This window comes from Lactuca serriola, chromosome 5 (genome assembly GCF_051521515.1).
Source record: "Lactuca serriola cultivar US96UC23 chromosome 5, Lser_US96UC23_V15, whole genome shotgun sequence".
NCBI classification, from domain to species: Eukaryota; Viridiplantae; Streptophyta; class Magnoliopsida; order Asterales; family Asteraceae; genus Lactuca; species Lactuca serriola.
The window spans coordinates 214,968,480-214,983,073 of record NC_136412.1 but is presented as its reverse complement, the minus strand read 5'-3'; the positions used below and the strand labels follow the sequence as shown (position 1 = coordinate 214,983,073).

Sequence of the window (14,594 nt, the reverse complement as noted above, 5' to 3'; positions counted from 1 at the left end):
ATCGAGGGGGTTTCACGTGTTTCTAATGCGTTTGGACACTCATGAAGTCATAATAAAAGTCTCAATTTAAATAACCTAATCCAAAATGTTAACGGAACAATTCGATAAAGACGAGTTTTATTGACAGAAACGGGATACAGTGACGGAATAAATTTCAGGTTGTCACAACAAGTTTCCAGAAACACCATTAATAAGGCTAACATCCAAATTAGGTTTTTGCTCCTTTTAAGGAATAATTTATTGGTTTGACAATTATACCCACCCATTGAGGCTCATTTATTAACAATGCAGTCGACACTCAACTGCATAAACTATCAATACAAACTGATAATAGCTTAAGGCAGTAGGCTGAAAGCAAACTAAATAAATGTGTATTCTATGGACACTTAAAGTTGGATTTGCATACGTGTTAAGCCAACTTATGATTAGTCGGAAAGTTGAGTTTAATTGATCGCGCCTAACAAGCCGTAGTTGTGCATTTAGACCAGCAACTAATCGGTACCAAATCATCGATGTCACAACCTACATAAAATAAATAAAACATAAGACCTCAAAATGATAGGACAAATTAGGACGTTATATTTTCTAGAACCTATACAATTATCACAATGTACTTTCAATATTTTTTTATTACAAAATTATACTTTGAAAATCTACAAAATTACAGCAGGTAAATATTGAATGAAATGAAACCTGACTCATGAGGCTAGTTAGAATATTATCACTATGAAGAACAAAAGGAGCCATGTAACTTCCATCTCCCCTCCAAAAACTAAAGAGAGGGGAAATCTTTGATGAAGTGAAGGAGGAAGGTCATCTCTCTTCTCATCTCCACCAAGGTAAAAAATTCACATATTCAAGAATCATATCAAAAGTTGCAGAAACCTGCATTTAAATAACAACAAAGAATAAGCATCTTAGACTAGAGTTGCTAAATTTCAACCTATTTATTTGGAAAAAGCCAAATCATTGAAAGGGGACCTTAAGCTCCTCGTAGAGAACATGGGAACGGCATGAATGCAAGCGTGCATGATCATATTCTGATCTAACAAACTCACGTAATCTTTGCATCTTAATTTTGAGACACCATTGCAGCCATGTCCCGGAAAATGGACATACAATCACAGAAAGGATGTTGTAAAATGATCCTCTCCACCATTGATAAGCTGCTAAACTATTTATCTCCTCTGCAAATCTATTGAATGCATCTTCATATCTGCCACACCCAAAATTCATCATCATCAGTTCTTTTTCAACTATTACCCCATTATGTTGTATGGATAAACGATGTTTTTGTTTATAGAAAATCACTGTCAAAACTTGGAAAAACTAAATGAGTGAAAATTTGTAAAACACATACACAATTTCAGCTACTTGTTCTGAGAGCATCCACAATGGTGAGTTCAGTGGGAGAGTTGAATGAGATGGCAAGTCCATGTGTCATTCAATGGATGAAACTCAACCATTGTGAGATGCCACCTTGGCATTCAATAGATTTGGAGTTCAATGGCCATTGAACTCTTCAATGGGAAAAAGGAAAGTTTTAATCCTTAAATATTACTATTAATTATATTTTGTAACATTCTATTGAACTTTTTAGAGTTCAATGCATTGTAGAGAAAACAATAATAGAGTTGTATGAATTTAAGAAGGATGATGTGGCAATCCATTAAACTTATGGAGTTCAATGCATTCTGGATGCCCTGAAGGGGAATGAGGGAGATACCAAGGTGCATTGAAACTATTAGATCCCATGAAGTACATTCTGTGCACTTGATTCTGGGATTCCTCATGTCTATTTGTTTCAAGAACCTGAAAAAGAAGTAACAAACAAACAATATATTTTCAAATTAAAAAAAAAAAAAAAAAAAAAAAAAAAAAAAAAAGACCAGGTTTCGAAACTGAATTGCATCTTAAATAATTGTAATCCGCCACACGTTTGTTGAAAGACAATGGAATGGAATTCTATAAAAAAAATAAATAAATAAATTGAACACATATAAAAAAAATTATTTAATAGTTTGTGGAAGCAAGAATGGAAGTAAAAAATTAATGTACCTCATTTAATGATTCCAAGAAAGGAACAGATCGATCCAACTGCAAGCCACATCGAGTGGGAACTAATACAGGAAATTCATCCCCACCATACTAAGTACAAGGGCAAAAAGGAGGAACAAACCTAGAAGCATAAAACCAAACACCCATGGTCCTCCAAACGTATAAATTAACTCCTCAAATGTTGTATAGCAGTGACCAGTGAGGCATGTGGTATCTCTCAGATACACACTTGTAAGGGCAAGGAACATCAGCAACACCACCTGTAATGTAATATTACATGCTTTCTCAGGTACCAAATTGTGGATGTCATAGCCTGCAACAAATAAATATATAAGAAAATGTGATCGACCTCAACATACAGTTAAATTTGCTTGGCATTAAAAAAACAACATATGATTGAAATACTTGATCTCTAAACCTTACCATGGTTGAAATTCTTGATCTTGAAACCTTACTTGGTTTTTTTTATCTTAAAAGAAAGCGAAATAGGAGGATGTTAGTTTACCAGACGGAGGTTCTTGGTGGTGAAGTCGGAGAATGGGTGGACAAGTAACGCTAAGATCGCTGGAGGATACGTAACCCTAAGGTCGCCGGAGGACAATTGAGTCGTCCGTTATTCTAATTAACCTACTTAGGGAATATACATGTGTAAGATAAACCCTAAATAGTAATCCTACAAATTGCAAGAGAGTTAACAGTGACGGAAATGGCGAGAGGGCAAGAGTTGGCGGCAATAGCGAGTCGATTTCTTGAGCACAACACCGATCGAGTAATGCTAATCATAGGTTATTTTCGTTTTCATTTTCGTGAGGGTTAGCGAGTCGGTTTTCTTGAGGATGGGGTGAGAGAGCTGCAAATGGTGATGGTGGATGAAGTGTTGGTCGATAAGGCCGGTACATCGTTGTCGTGCGAGGCCTGAAGAGTCGGTGTAGCTCGGAGGTATTGTAGGTGGATATCAGGCGGGGGTTTACGGTTTCTTTTGATCGAAGACGATTTTCGGAACTTCAAAAATACAAAATTATCGATCTTTTACACACCAAATACCAATTCAGAAAAATCTTATATCAGGAAGTCAAAAATATGATTTCAAGAACTTCACAACTAAAAATCGCATATCAGGAACCCACATAGCTTTTAGGATTTCTTTCGATTAAAGAGAATTTTACAACATAAGAAGAAGGAGGAGAGTATCAGGGCGGGGTTTTTAATTTTTTGGATTTCATACCCCCCTTTGGCAATTAAAAAATTAGAGAACACGCGCTCATGAAAAAAAATTATAAAACGACATGTTTTTTTTATGATAGGTGCCCTTTGTGTTTTTAGTTTATTTTTGTTGGACCCTAATTTTAGGGCACGCATAAATATGTGTCATCTATCCTTAAAAGATAGTCAACTTCTTGTTTTATTTTTTTGTAAATCTAGAGACAATTTGCAGATATTCTTAAGACTTGGAGTGACGTAAATAGGCATGTACATATGTAAATGCAGTTTTTTATTAACATTTTTTTTTTATTTTGAAACGGCAATTTGCTTTTATAATTGGTATATGTGCATTTGTTCAAAAAGATTATAGTTTGTTGATTTTTAAGAAAAGTCGTTGAATCAAAGAGTCATATTAAATATATATAAAAAAGAAAAAACATAGAAAGTCTTTACACATTTAATAAAGATGACTATTTATGTTGAAATTTTGCTAATCGTATAGATGGATTATAGGTTGGTGATTTTATGTGATGTTTTTAAGGTTTCTCCAGTTGAACCATTAGAGATAAATTGTATCCCAAATGATGCATCTTAAAGATGGTTATATATTGCAAAACTATATATATATATATATATATATATATATATATATATATATATATATATATATATATATATATATATATATATATATATATATATATATATATATATATATATATATATATAGTTTAATTGAGAAAAAAAAGGTTGAGAATGGGAAAATCATTTTCATTCACATATTTGTTTTGCTGCAAAACACTTAGACGTACCGACGGAAATGGATAACGGATACATATGTATTTTTCAACCAAACATGTTTTCTTAAACTATGTTAATCATTATCTTAATATACAAAAAAAAACATTTTTTTTATACTTTTGATTTTTAGAAAACTATTTTTATCATATATATATATATATATATATATATATATATATATATATATATATATATATATATATATATATATATATATATGTTTAACTTTTTACAGTTTAAATGTCATTTATATATAAATATAACACCTAATAAAACTTTTTTTTACCTAAAATATATTTTTTTTCATCATCTTTCGTTACATGTTATATTTATATATGAATAAAATGTATATTAATGGTCATCATATGTTATAAAAGACGACGTTTTTAGAATATTGATCTATTTGTTCATATATGAATAAAAAAATGAACTGTAACAAAATTATGACAAATGTTTTTTTCATATATAAATATAACTTGTGAGTAAGACTAATACACGTTTTATTCATATGTGATTATAATATGTGACGAGAGTTGATGTAAACTGTATAGAATTTATATATCTTATATTTATATATGAATGATATTTAAAATCTAAAAAAAATTTATCATACTTTTTATTCATAAATGATTAAGGAACATACTGTAGTAAAAATCTAATGTATTTTTGATCACTTATGAATAACAATAGCTGAAACTATAAAAAAAATTATTTTATCTTAAAACTATATCAATATGGATATCTATTTATAGAGAATAAAAAATAAAAAATATTAATGTCTTTAAAATCATTTTTCGATAAAAATAACTCCTTAAAAATTAAAAAATGAAAAAAAAAAAACTATGTTTTTATATATATTAAGGTAATGATTATCGTAGTTTAAGGAAACATGTTTTGTTGGAAAACACATATGTATTCGTTTTCCATTTCCCCGTTACGTTGGAGTTTTTTGCGGCAAAAATAAATGATTGGCTGAAAATGATTCATCTATTCTCAACTATTTTTATTTTTTCAATTGAACTTATATATATATATATATATATATATATATATATATATATATATATATATATATATATATATATAAGTTCAATAGAGAACCATAATTATGTGTTTTTTCAAGGAACCAAATCTTTTTTTCAATTTCTAGAGCTTATTATTTATCGAAAAAAAATCTAAAAATATCTAAATTCGTATATTAACATTGTGAATGTGAAATTTTTTTTTTCGGATTCACCGTGTGAATCCGATTCACGTTGTGAATTTTTGAAAATTCACATTGTGAATTTGACGTAAAAAAATCGAATTTTATATCATTGGAAAATGGATAAAAAGTTATAAATTTCTGTATTTTTGGTTTTTTTTTTCTTGATAAAAAATAAGTTCTAAAAGTTGAAAAAAAGATTGGTTCATTGGTTAATTATGGTTCTCTATTGAACATCACCCTATATATATCACAACAAGAAAAGGCACCTTTAGGGACGACAAAAAGCGTCGCTAATAGTCAAGAAAGTCGCCCCTAAAGGTATTAGGGACGACTTGTCGTCTCAATTGGGTCGCCTCAAATACCTCGTAGCTAATACTCCAAAGTCGTCCCTAAAGGCGTCGTCTCTAATACTTATTGTCGTTAATACCATTCGTCGTCCCTAATAATATTCCGGCCACCAGCCAGTATTATTCCGACCAAATATTCCGGCGGGATGTGTCGTCGCTAATGCTTAAGATCGTCCCTAATGGTGTTGCCACTAATGATTTTTTTTTAGATAAAATTTATATGTTATATTAGTTTATAATATAAAAATGTTATAAAACATATAATTTAAAAATCTGCATTACATAAAACATCAAATAACATAAACAAAGTATATCACATTAACATCATCTAAATCTATAATAACATCGTCCATAACATAAAACAATATATACTAATTGTCTTCCCCATCATCGTTTTCATCGTCGTTGTTAGTCGCATTGTCGACTTGCTTGCTAAATGAGCGCATAATATCTTCAATTACCGTCACAAACGTCGGGTTTTGGAGAAAAGCATTAACATCCATATCCTACAAAGTAAGAATATAAGTTAAAATATATCATACTATAAAAACAAATTATTCTTACTTAACAATTAAGTCACCGTACAAAAGTTTTATGCGGTTCTTTTTTTCTATTATTCATACATATTATTTATAAGCAAAAAGTTGTTATTTTAAAATGTTGCACTGATGTTATCTTTACATTTGATTTTTAGTTTATTTGTAAAAAAAATTTATATTATTGAAATTTAAATAATATATACTCTTATGTAGTTGCATTGATGTTATCTTTAGACTCCTTTTATCTAACATCAAACTATATACGTACTTGCAATTATAACATCATATATACACTAAATTAATATACAATCAAACACAGTTTCTTAAAACAAATTTTCAAATTCACATACATACATACGTATACACTTACCAAATAGACATATACACATACCAATTCAATACCAAATACAAAATACCAATTATACATATACAAATACACAGATACAAAATACCAAATAGACATATACACATTCCAAACATACCAAATAGACATATACATATTCCAAACATACATATACATATACACATATAAACACATATATCAAACACTTTTTCTTGAAATGCATTTTCAAATAGACATACACATATATCAAATTCCTTATACAAAATAAACTTGCAAACATATATCAAATTCATACATACACATATACACAAAAACTGAACGCACGTGTGGTTATAGAGCTGAAAACAGTGGAGCCAGTGGAGAAGTTCGTCGGAGACGGTGGATGTCGCCGGAGACAGTGGACGTCGACGAAGACAGGCAGCAACAATGGCGTTGATGTGGTGGTTCTAAAAGTCGGAGATTAGAGAAATCTCCTTAAAACCACCAAAATCAACAAAATTAGAGAAGAAAGAAAGAGAAAGAGAAAAGACGGTGGAAATGAGAAAGGGAAACGCACCATCGCCGGTGGAGAAGTTCGTCGGAGACTGTGGCGAGCTGAGGTGGTGATAGTCGCCGGTGGAGCAACTGAAACCTGGTGAGAAGCTGCAAATCCCTCTGGCGGAAGAAGTGGGATGCACTGAAATTCACCGGAAAATGCTTCCTGATTGTCGCCGGAAAATATGAGAGAGAAATGGAAACTGGAAATTAATTAGGTTCTGTGACCTGATGGGGAACAAAAGGTGGAACCCTTTAGGGGCGACACCTTTAAGGACGACTATGAATCATTAGAGACGACAAATCGGAGGGAAATTCACGCGCTCATATTTTCGCCACCTTTAGCGGCGACAGCGACGTCACAAATGGCGTCGCCCCTATTGGTGTGAACAGTAACTAACCCCATCCGTTGGATCAGGATGCAATCGTAGGGACAAAAATTGATCAGGAAACATTCACGCGGATCACCGATCAAACCCTTTAGCGACGCCCTTATTAGCGACGACGCGAGGCTATAGTGACGACAGGAACGCGTATTGTCGAGTGTCGTCCCTAAAGCTTATATTTCTTGTTATATATATATATATATATATATATATATATATATATATATATATATATATATATATATATATATATATATATATATATATATATATATATAAACAATGAGATACCATTATGTGTGGAATTCGGCTAAACCATTTGATTGGCATTTGCATTATTGAATGTTTTTTTTACACTCTATTCATATTTCATTTATAAAATCATATATTTAATAAATGTTTACGTATACATAATGTATTACGGATATTCAAATTAATATATATTAATTTTAAATAATCAATATACAATTATAAACAAAATTTAAATCTTATTAATTAAATTTCTTTCTATAAATATTTGATGTTTCATAACTATTTTTAATTATAATATTATTTTTCATTTTTATCCGTGATTTCCACGGGTTGTAACGTAGTTGGTGATTATAGAATATGCGTGTTCAGTGAACATTGTCAATTACTATTCATAGATGAATTGTAAGAATTCCATAAAAACAACTAAACCAAAAGTTACAATTCATGTTCAGTACTGCATATTAAATGTTCACAACAACTGAACATGAATTTAAAAACCATATAAATGAACATAAACGAGTTGATTAACATGGAAATAATATGAAATGTTTAAAAATGAATTTAAAAACCATATAAATGAACGTAAACGAGTGGATTAACATGGAAAAAATATGAAATGTTGAAAAATGAACATTGAAATGGAAAAAAAATAAAATAAAATAAAAAACACAAGTCCAAAGAACTCAAGATAAGCTTTCTTCTTTCCTCATTGGTCAAAAAGAAATGTCCTTTGTTTTGTTTGCTAGCCAAAAAAAAAAAGTTGTTTTTTGGGTGAGTGAAAGAACAGATGATGATGAAGACAAAACCACCTTGGACGAATTCATTGATTCAGTCAACCATAAGTGATGCTCCACGCATTTTTCTTTTCCAGTGAGATATCAATAAATACTGTTAGCTTCTAGTAAGATCGGCAACAAGAAAAAAAAATCTCCAGATGCAATTGATGAACACGGATCTCTGCCCTCCCCATCTTAGATCTAATACCTGTATAACAGGGGAAAACAAAAGATACATTATTGTGTTCATTCACATAACATTCGATTTGGCCTTCAATCAAGTAACACCTACCCATTCCATGAAAACTTCAAAAAATATCAAATAACATGAACATTCATCGTACTCAATCCCATAATATAAGACACCAAAATAACCAAAAAAGCCACTGGTTACAGGGACTGAAGATGCCAAATTAGAGCTCAAAATGTTAGAAAATCAAAAGAAACAGAAAAGAAAAAGCGTTGACGTGAGAGAAAGAAAAAGTAATGTTACCTTTATAATAGGATTTCTCTAAATTCACTTTTTGAACATACTTTACAAATAAAATCAAGGATAAATCACAGAGATGGTCCATGTGGTTTAGTCAAATTCGTAGTTTTAGTCCAAACTTCAAAATTTTGATAGGTCAAGTCCTTGTGGTTTCCAATTATTGCAGCTTTGGTCCTTCCGTGTAACCCTGATAGTGAACTTTCGTTAAAACATTTAAAATGACTAACATACCCCTTAATCTACTTTTTTTTATAATTTGTTTATTTATTTGTTGATTATAATTTATTAAGTTAAATCAACCCACCATGTCCACACCCCCTCCAACCTATATGATCATCGGCTCCAACGATGGTGTCTCCGAGGATGGTCATCTTCTCTAGCAAGCCATAGCAAACACGTGATTTTGTAGTTTTACAACAACTAATGAGTAAAAAAGCATAGGGAAATTTCCAGAAAAGTTCTAAATTTTTACCCTAATTTACGAAAAAGTCCCAAACTAAATTTTGTTTAAGAAAAAACATGAATTACCGGTAAAAATAATGATTTGACCCCTTTTTTCCGGTTTACCGGTTTTATTACTTACCTGTTTCACTAAAGTCCCATTATTTTACCCTAATTTACGAGTAAGTCCCAAAATAAAATTTACTGATGATTTGGCCATTTGCTCTATGTAACATACATTTTATCGGTTTCATTGCTGACCCGGACGCGTAGTCATTAAATAAGATGATTAGATGGATATGTTGAGTTATATAATGCTATGTTTAGCATAAAATTGATATCCGGATGTATTATATATCTTTTTGGAACATAAAATGCATCCAACGAAGACTACAATAATTACATAAACTAACAACAACTACGTTATTTTGTATGTTTATAAGAAATATCAAATTGTCTATCTAATCTTATGTAATCCAATATATCCATCTCATCAAGCATCAACTCATTTTCTGCCATTTTTTCTTGGAAACATACATTTTATTGGTTTCATTGCTGACGTAGATACATAGTCACAAATGAGCCGTTGAGATGGATATCAAATTTTACAGTAAATATGACATTATATAACCCATCATATTCATTTTATCAGCTAATTTAATGACAAAGTGTCTAATTCAGCAATGAAACCGATAAAATATATGTTATAAGAAGAAAATGATCAAATCATCAATAAATTTTATTTTGGGACTTATTCGCAAATTAGGGTAAAATAATGGGACTTTAATGAAACATGTAAGTAATAAAACCGGTAAACCGGAAAAAAGGGGTCAAATCACCATTTTTACCGGTAATTCATGCTTTTTCGTAAACAAATTTTAGTTTGGGACTTTTTCGTAAATTAAGGTAAAATTTTAGGACTTTTCTAGAGATTTCCCAAAAGCATAAATTAGAAATCTAAAACTGAAATTCAATGATACCAGAACCTAAATTGGTAACCCATATCAACAGAAACCCAAACAAAATGAAACTAAAAACAAAATCTCAAATACTAAATCTGATCATACTTGAATCTCCATGTCGAGACTCATATACCAATCAAAGAACAATAGTGAAAGTTTTTTAAAAGGATTAGATGCTTGGAGACTCATATCCAAACCATACCCCTGTTTATCTGTTTCCACCACTGAATCCTTGCAAAAGACGATGATGAATTCAAAATCAGAGCACAAGGACTCAATTTTGTAATCAGAAGACCTAATTTTTTCACAAGAGATGAGTTGCAAATTCAAAATCAAGACATTAAAGGACTCAAGTGATGTTCCATCGCACCATCATCCAACACCCATCGTCGCTGCCAACCCTTATGACGATCTCCGATCTTAATCAATCGTACCCATCAACCTTCGTATCTTTACACCCCCCCCCCTCCCTCATATCTCTAGAAGCCAAATTTCAGTGACAATATCAATGACAATCTTAGTTCACATAGCACATGTCCACAATAAAATTGTTCCCTCCAATAAAATCGGGTCCACACAACAAATCATCAGGATGTACGAGCATTGGTTTACTTGGGAATCCATTTTCCAAGTGAATAAAGAGAGAGAAACAGGGAGTCAATGTGAGAGATCTAAAGTCGCCATGTTCTTATCTTCCATTTTCAATAACTCTGGTGCTTTCTACCCTCGACAACCACTTCTTCCAGCCTATTCCTTGAGGTGCACCTGTTTTCAAGAAGAGGTTGTGGCAGTGGATATGGAGTCGGAGGTGGTGGAAATGACGACGATGATTGAGGCATAAGATGTAGTCGTGATGGTGACGAAGATGGTAACAGTGGTGCGATGACAACAAATGATGATGCTAGCATCGTTATGGATAGGAAAATGAGAAAATAGTGTCGAATGATAGGGAAAGATGTTCGTCGGATTTTAAGGTGGAGTGGGACGATGGGTTAACTTTTAAGGCTTTTATTCCTTTAAGTGTTTATTACATAATTAGTCAATGTAGTTTATAAAATAAAATGATAACAGCAAATAAGTAAACAGGGGTATATTGGTCTTTTATTTATACTTAACGTCTGATTATTAACGGCGTCAGTTAAAAGGGACCAATGCTGTAATTTATCCAAACCACAAGGACATAACCTATCAATATTTCAAAGGTTCGATGTAACACCCCGTTTATTAAATAAATAAATAGACAAATTAATATATATATATATATATATATATATATATATATATATATATATATATATATATATATATATATATATATATATTTATATTGTAACATCCGGAATTTCAGGTATTATATTTATTCATTTTATTTCAAGTTTTGTGGAAGAACTCGGCGAGTTGGTGCATAGACTCGCCGAGTAGAGACGCGATTTCTCACCCGGATTAATGACCGGACTCGACGAGTCGTATTGGTGGACTCGGCGAGTCCGCGCTGTTTAATGAAACCCTAATTTCTCGGGTCTGGGACCTATTTATAGGGCCTTATGGCCGTCATTTGTGCTCACCAGCCCCCAGAGCGAAACCCTAGTGAGCTTGAGCGATTGGAGTGAGAGAAGGACCCATAGTCGACCTTGGAGGTGTTGTCTAGCAAGGAAAAGGAAGTTATAGCCAAGAGGAAGCAAGAGGGTTAACTTCCTGAAGATCTGAGTTCTAGAACATCACGTTTGAGGTACTATTTTCGAACCATTTTCTGTTGTGGTGATGTTCATGTTGATTTAGGGCTTATTGAGCCCTTTTTGTGACTAGATCTAGTGCTCCCATGGTCCCTTAGCGAGTTAGGTTCTGGATCTGGACGCATGGAGGTCCAGAGTGCCTCTTTGTCCAAGCTTTATATGAGTCTATGGAGGTTTTGGTTTGGGATCATTGTATTTGAGGTTAAAACACCATTTATGAGTCAATAGGTGTGATATGAGCGCCAAGACATAAACTTTACGTGATAAATAAGCTTGGAAAGACTGGATCTATGAGTTAGAGGAACAGATCTGACCTCAGAAGGTCGTTTGGGGTTGTGCATGGAATGCACTCGTCGAGTCCATGGGCAGACTCGACGAGTTGGAGCGAGTTGTTCCGTCTTTTTCGAACCAAGGGTTGAGTAACTGAGTTGGGTGAGTGACTCGGTGAGTCGGAAGAGATTCAGAGGAATCGGGTCCCCATAGGGACTCGGCGAGTCCACGCCAGACTCGGCGAGTTGGGTTGACCATTGACCATTGACCAGAGTTGACCGATGTTGACTTGGTAGAATTAGTCAACCATAGTTGGGATAGTATTAATTAGAGATATACTTGTGTTATAGGAGGACGATAGCTCGGGAGATCGAGCACTAGTGATTTCTGGGATTTACGAGTTACCAAGATACGCGAGGTGAGTCTTCTCACTATACTTTACCTTGAGTAGGTAATTAGAGTTATGTGATACAGTGTTGTATGCTATATATGTGTTATGTGTTGCACTGCATTATTCTATGTGATTTATGCTGTGCATGCTACAGAGTTAGAACCAGAAGGTTCACAGAGATAGAGCCTGAGGGTTCATAGAGTTAGGTGCACAGACCGACATAGTTATAGCCTCGACTGGCTAATATGTGTTATATATATATATATATATATATATATATATATATATATATATGAGGTTAAAACACCATTTATGAGTCAATAGGTGTGATATGAGCGCCAAGACATAAACTTTACGTGATAAATAAGCTTGGAAAGACTGGATCTATGAGTTAGAGGAACAGATCTGACCTTAGAAGGTCGTTTGGGGTTGTGCATGGAATGCACTTGTCGAGTCCATGGGCAGACTCGACGAGTTGGAGCGAGTTGTTCCGTCTTTTCGAACCAGGGGTTGAGTAACCGAGTTTGGTGAGTGACTCGGTGAGTCGGAAGGGATTCAGAGGAATCGGGTCCCCGTAGGGACTCGGCGAGTCCATGCCAAACTCGGCGAGTTGGGTTGACCGTTGACCATTAACCAGAGTTGACCGGTGTTGACTTGGTAGAATTAGTCAACCATAGTTAGGATAGTATTAATTAGAGATATACTTGTGTTATAGGAGGACGATAGCTCGGGAGATCGAGCACTAGTGATTTACGGGATTTACGAGTTACCGAGATACGCGAGGTGAGTCTTCTCACTATACTTTACCTTGAGTAGGTAATTAGAGTTATGTGATACAGTGGTGTATGCTATATATGTGTTATGTGTTGCACTGCATTATTCTATGTGATTTATGATGTGCATGCTACAGAGTTAGAACCGGAAGGTTCACAAAGATAGAGCCTGAGGGTTCATAGAGTTAGGTGCACGGACCCACAGAGTTATAGCCTCGAGTGGCTAATATATGTTATATATATATATATATATATATATATATATATATATATATATATATATATATATATATATGGTATTTTAGGGAACTCACTAAGCTTCGTGCTTACAGTGTTTGGTGTTATTTGTTTCAGGTACTAGTGAGGATCGCGGGAAGGCGCCGGCCTGATCAGTACACATACGGGATTTTATGCTATGAGATCTTGGGATTGTTATATGCTATGAATTTGAGTTTCAAACAATGATGTTTTTATGAATAATAAATGAATTATGTTTTTATAAAATGCGAAAAATTGTTTTGAAATTTAAGGTGTTACAAGTTGGTATGAGAGCCTTGGTTTGAGGGATTCGAGTACACCTTCGGGCGTATTTGAACTCAAACTGAGGATTTGAGAAATATTTTCAAAAGAGAACCAAGTTTTTGAAAAAGAGTAAAATATTTTTGGAAAACGCAGAGCAGAGTCGTGTGTACGATCAGTCAACACCCGAACGGTGATTTCCCAAGATACCTTTATGTTCTATGCTTATGATATTGACATGATGTATTCTCGTGCTAGAGTGGGCTAGGTACTCCTATTAGGACTAGAGTGGCCTGATTTGTGATGCCTTAGCCTAGGGGGAGGCGAGCTGCTATGAGATGCTTGAGAGTGAGTAGGTAGCAGCGAGGAGCTTATGAGAGATCTGTTAGAGAAAGGATTTTGCATAATAGAGTACTTGGGACTTGGGATCCTAGGAGGAGGACTTGGGGTGTATACTGATGCAGTGTGGAAAGTAGTATTAGGCCCGTACTACTGAAAACACCTGGACGGTGTACAGTTCAAGTAAGAATCTTCGGGATGCCGGGGATCAAGGAGGGACGAGTTATCGA

General features: G+C 33.5%; 1 pseudogene; it reads right to left on the bottom strand.

Moving 5' to 3' along the window:
* Positions 1-279: 279 nt before the first annotated feature.
* On the bottom strand, positions 280-2,484 carry LOC145050159 (uncharacterized; annotated as a pseudogene).
* Positions 2,485-14,594: the final 12,110 nt, after the last annotated feature.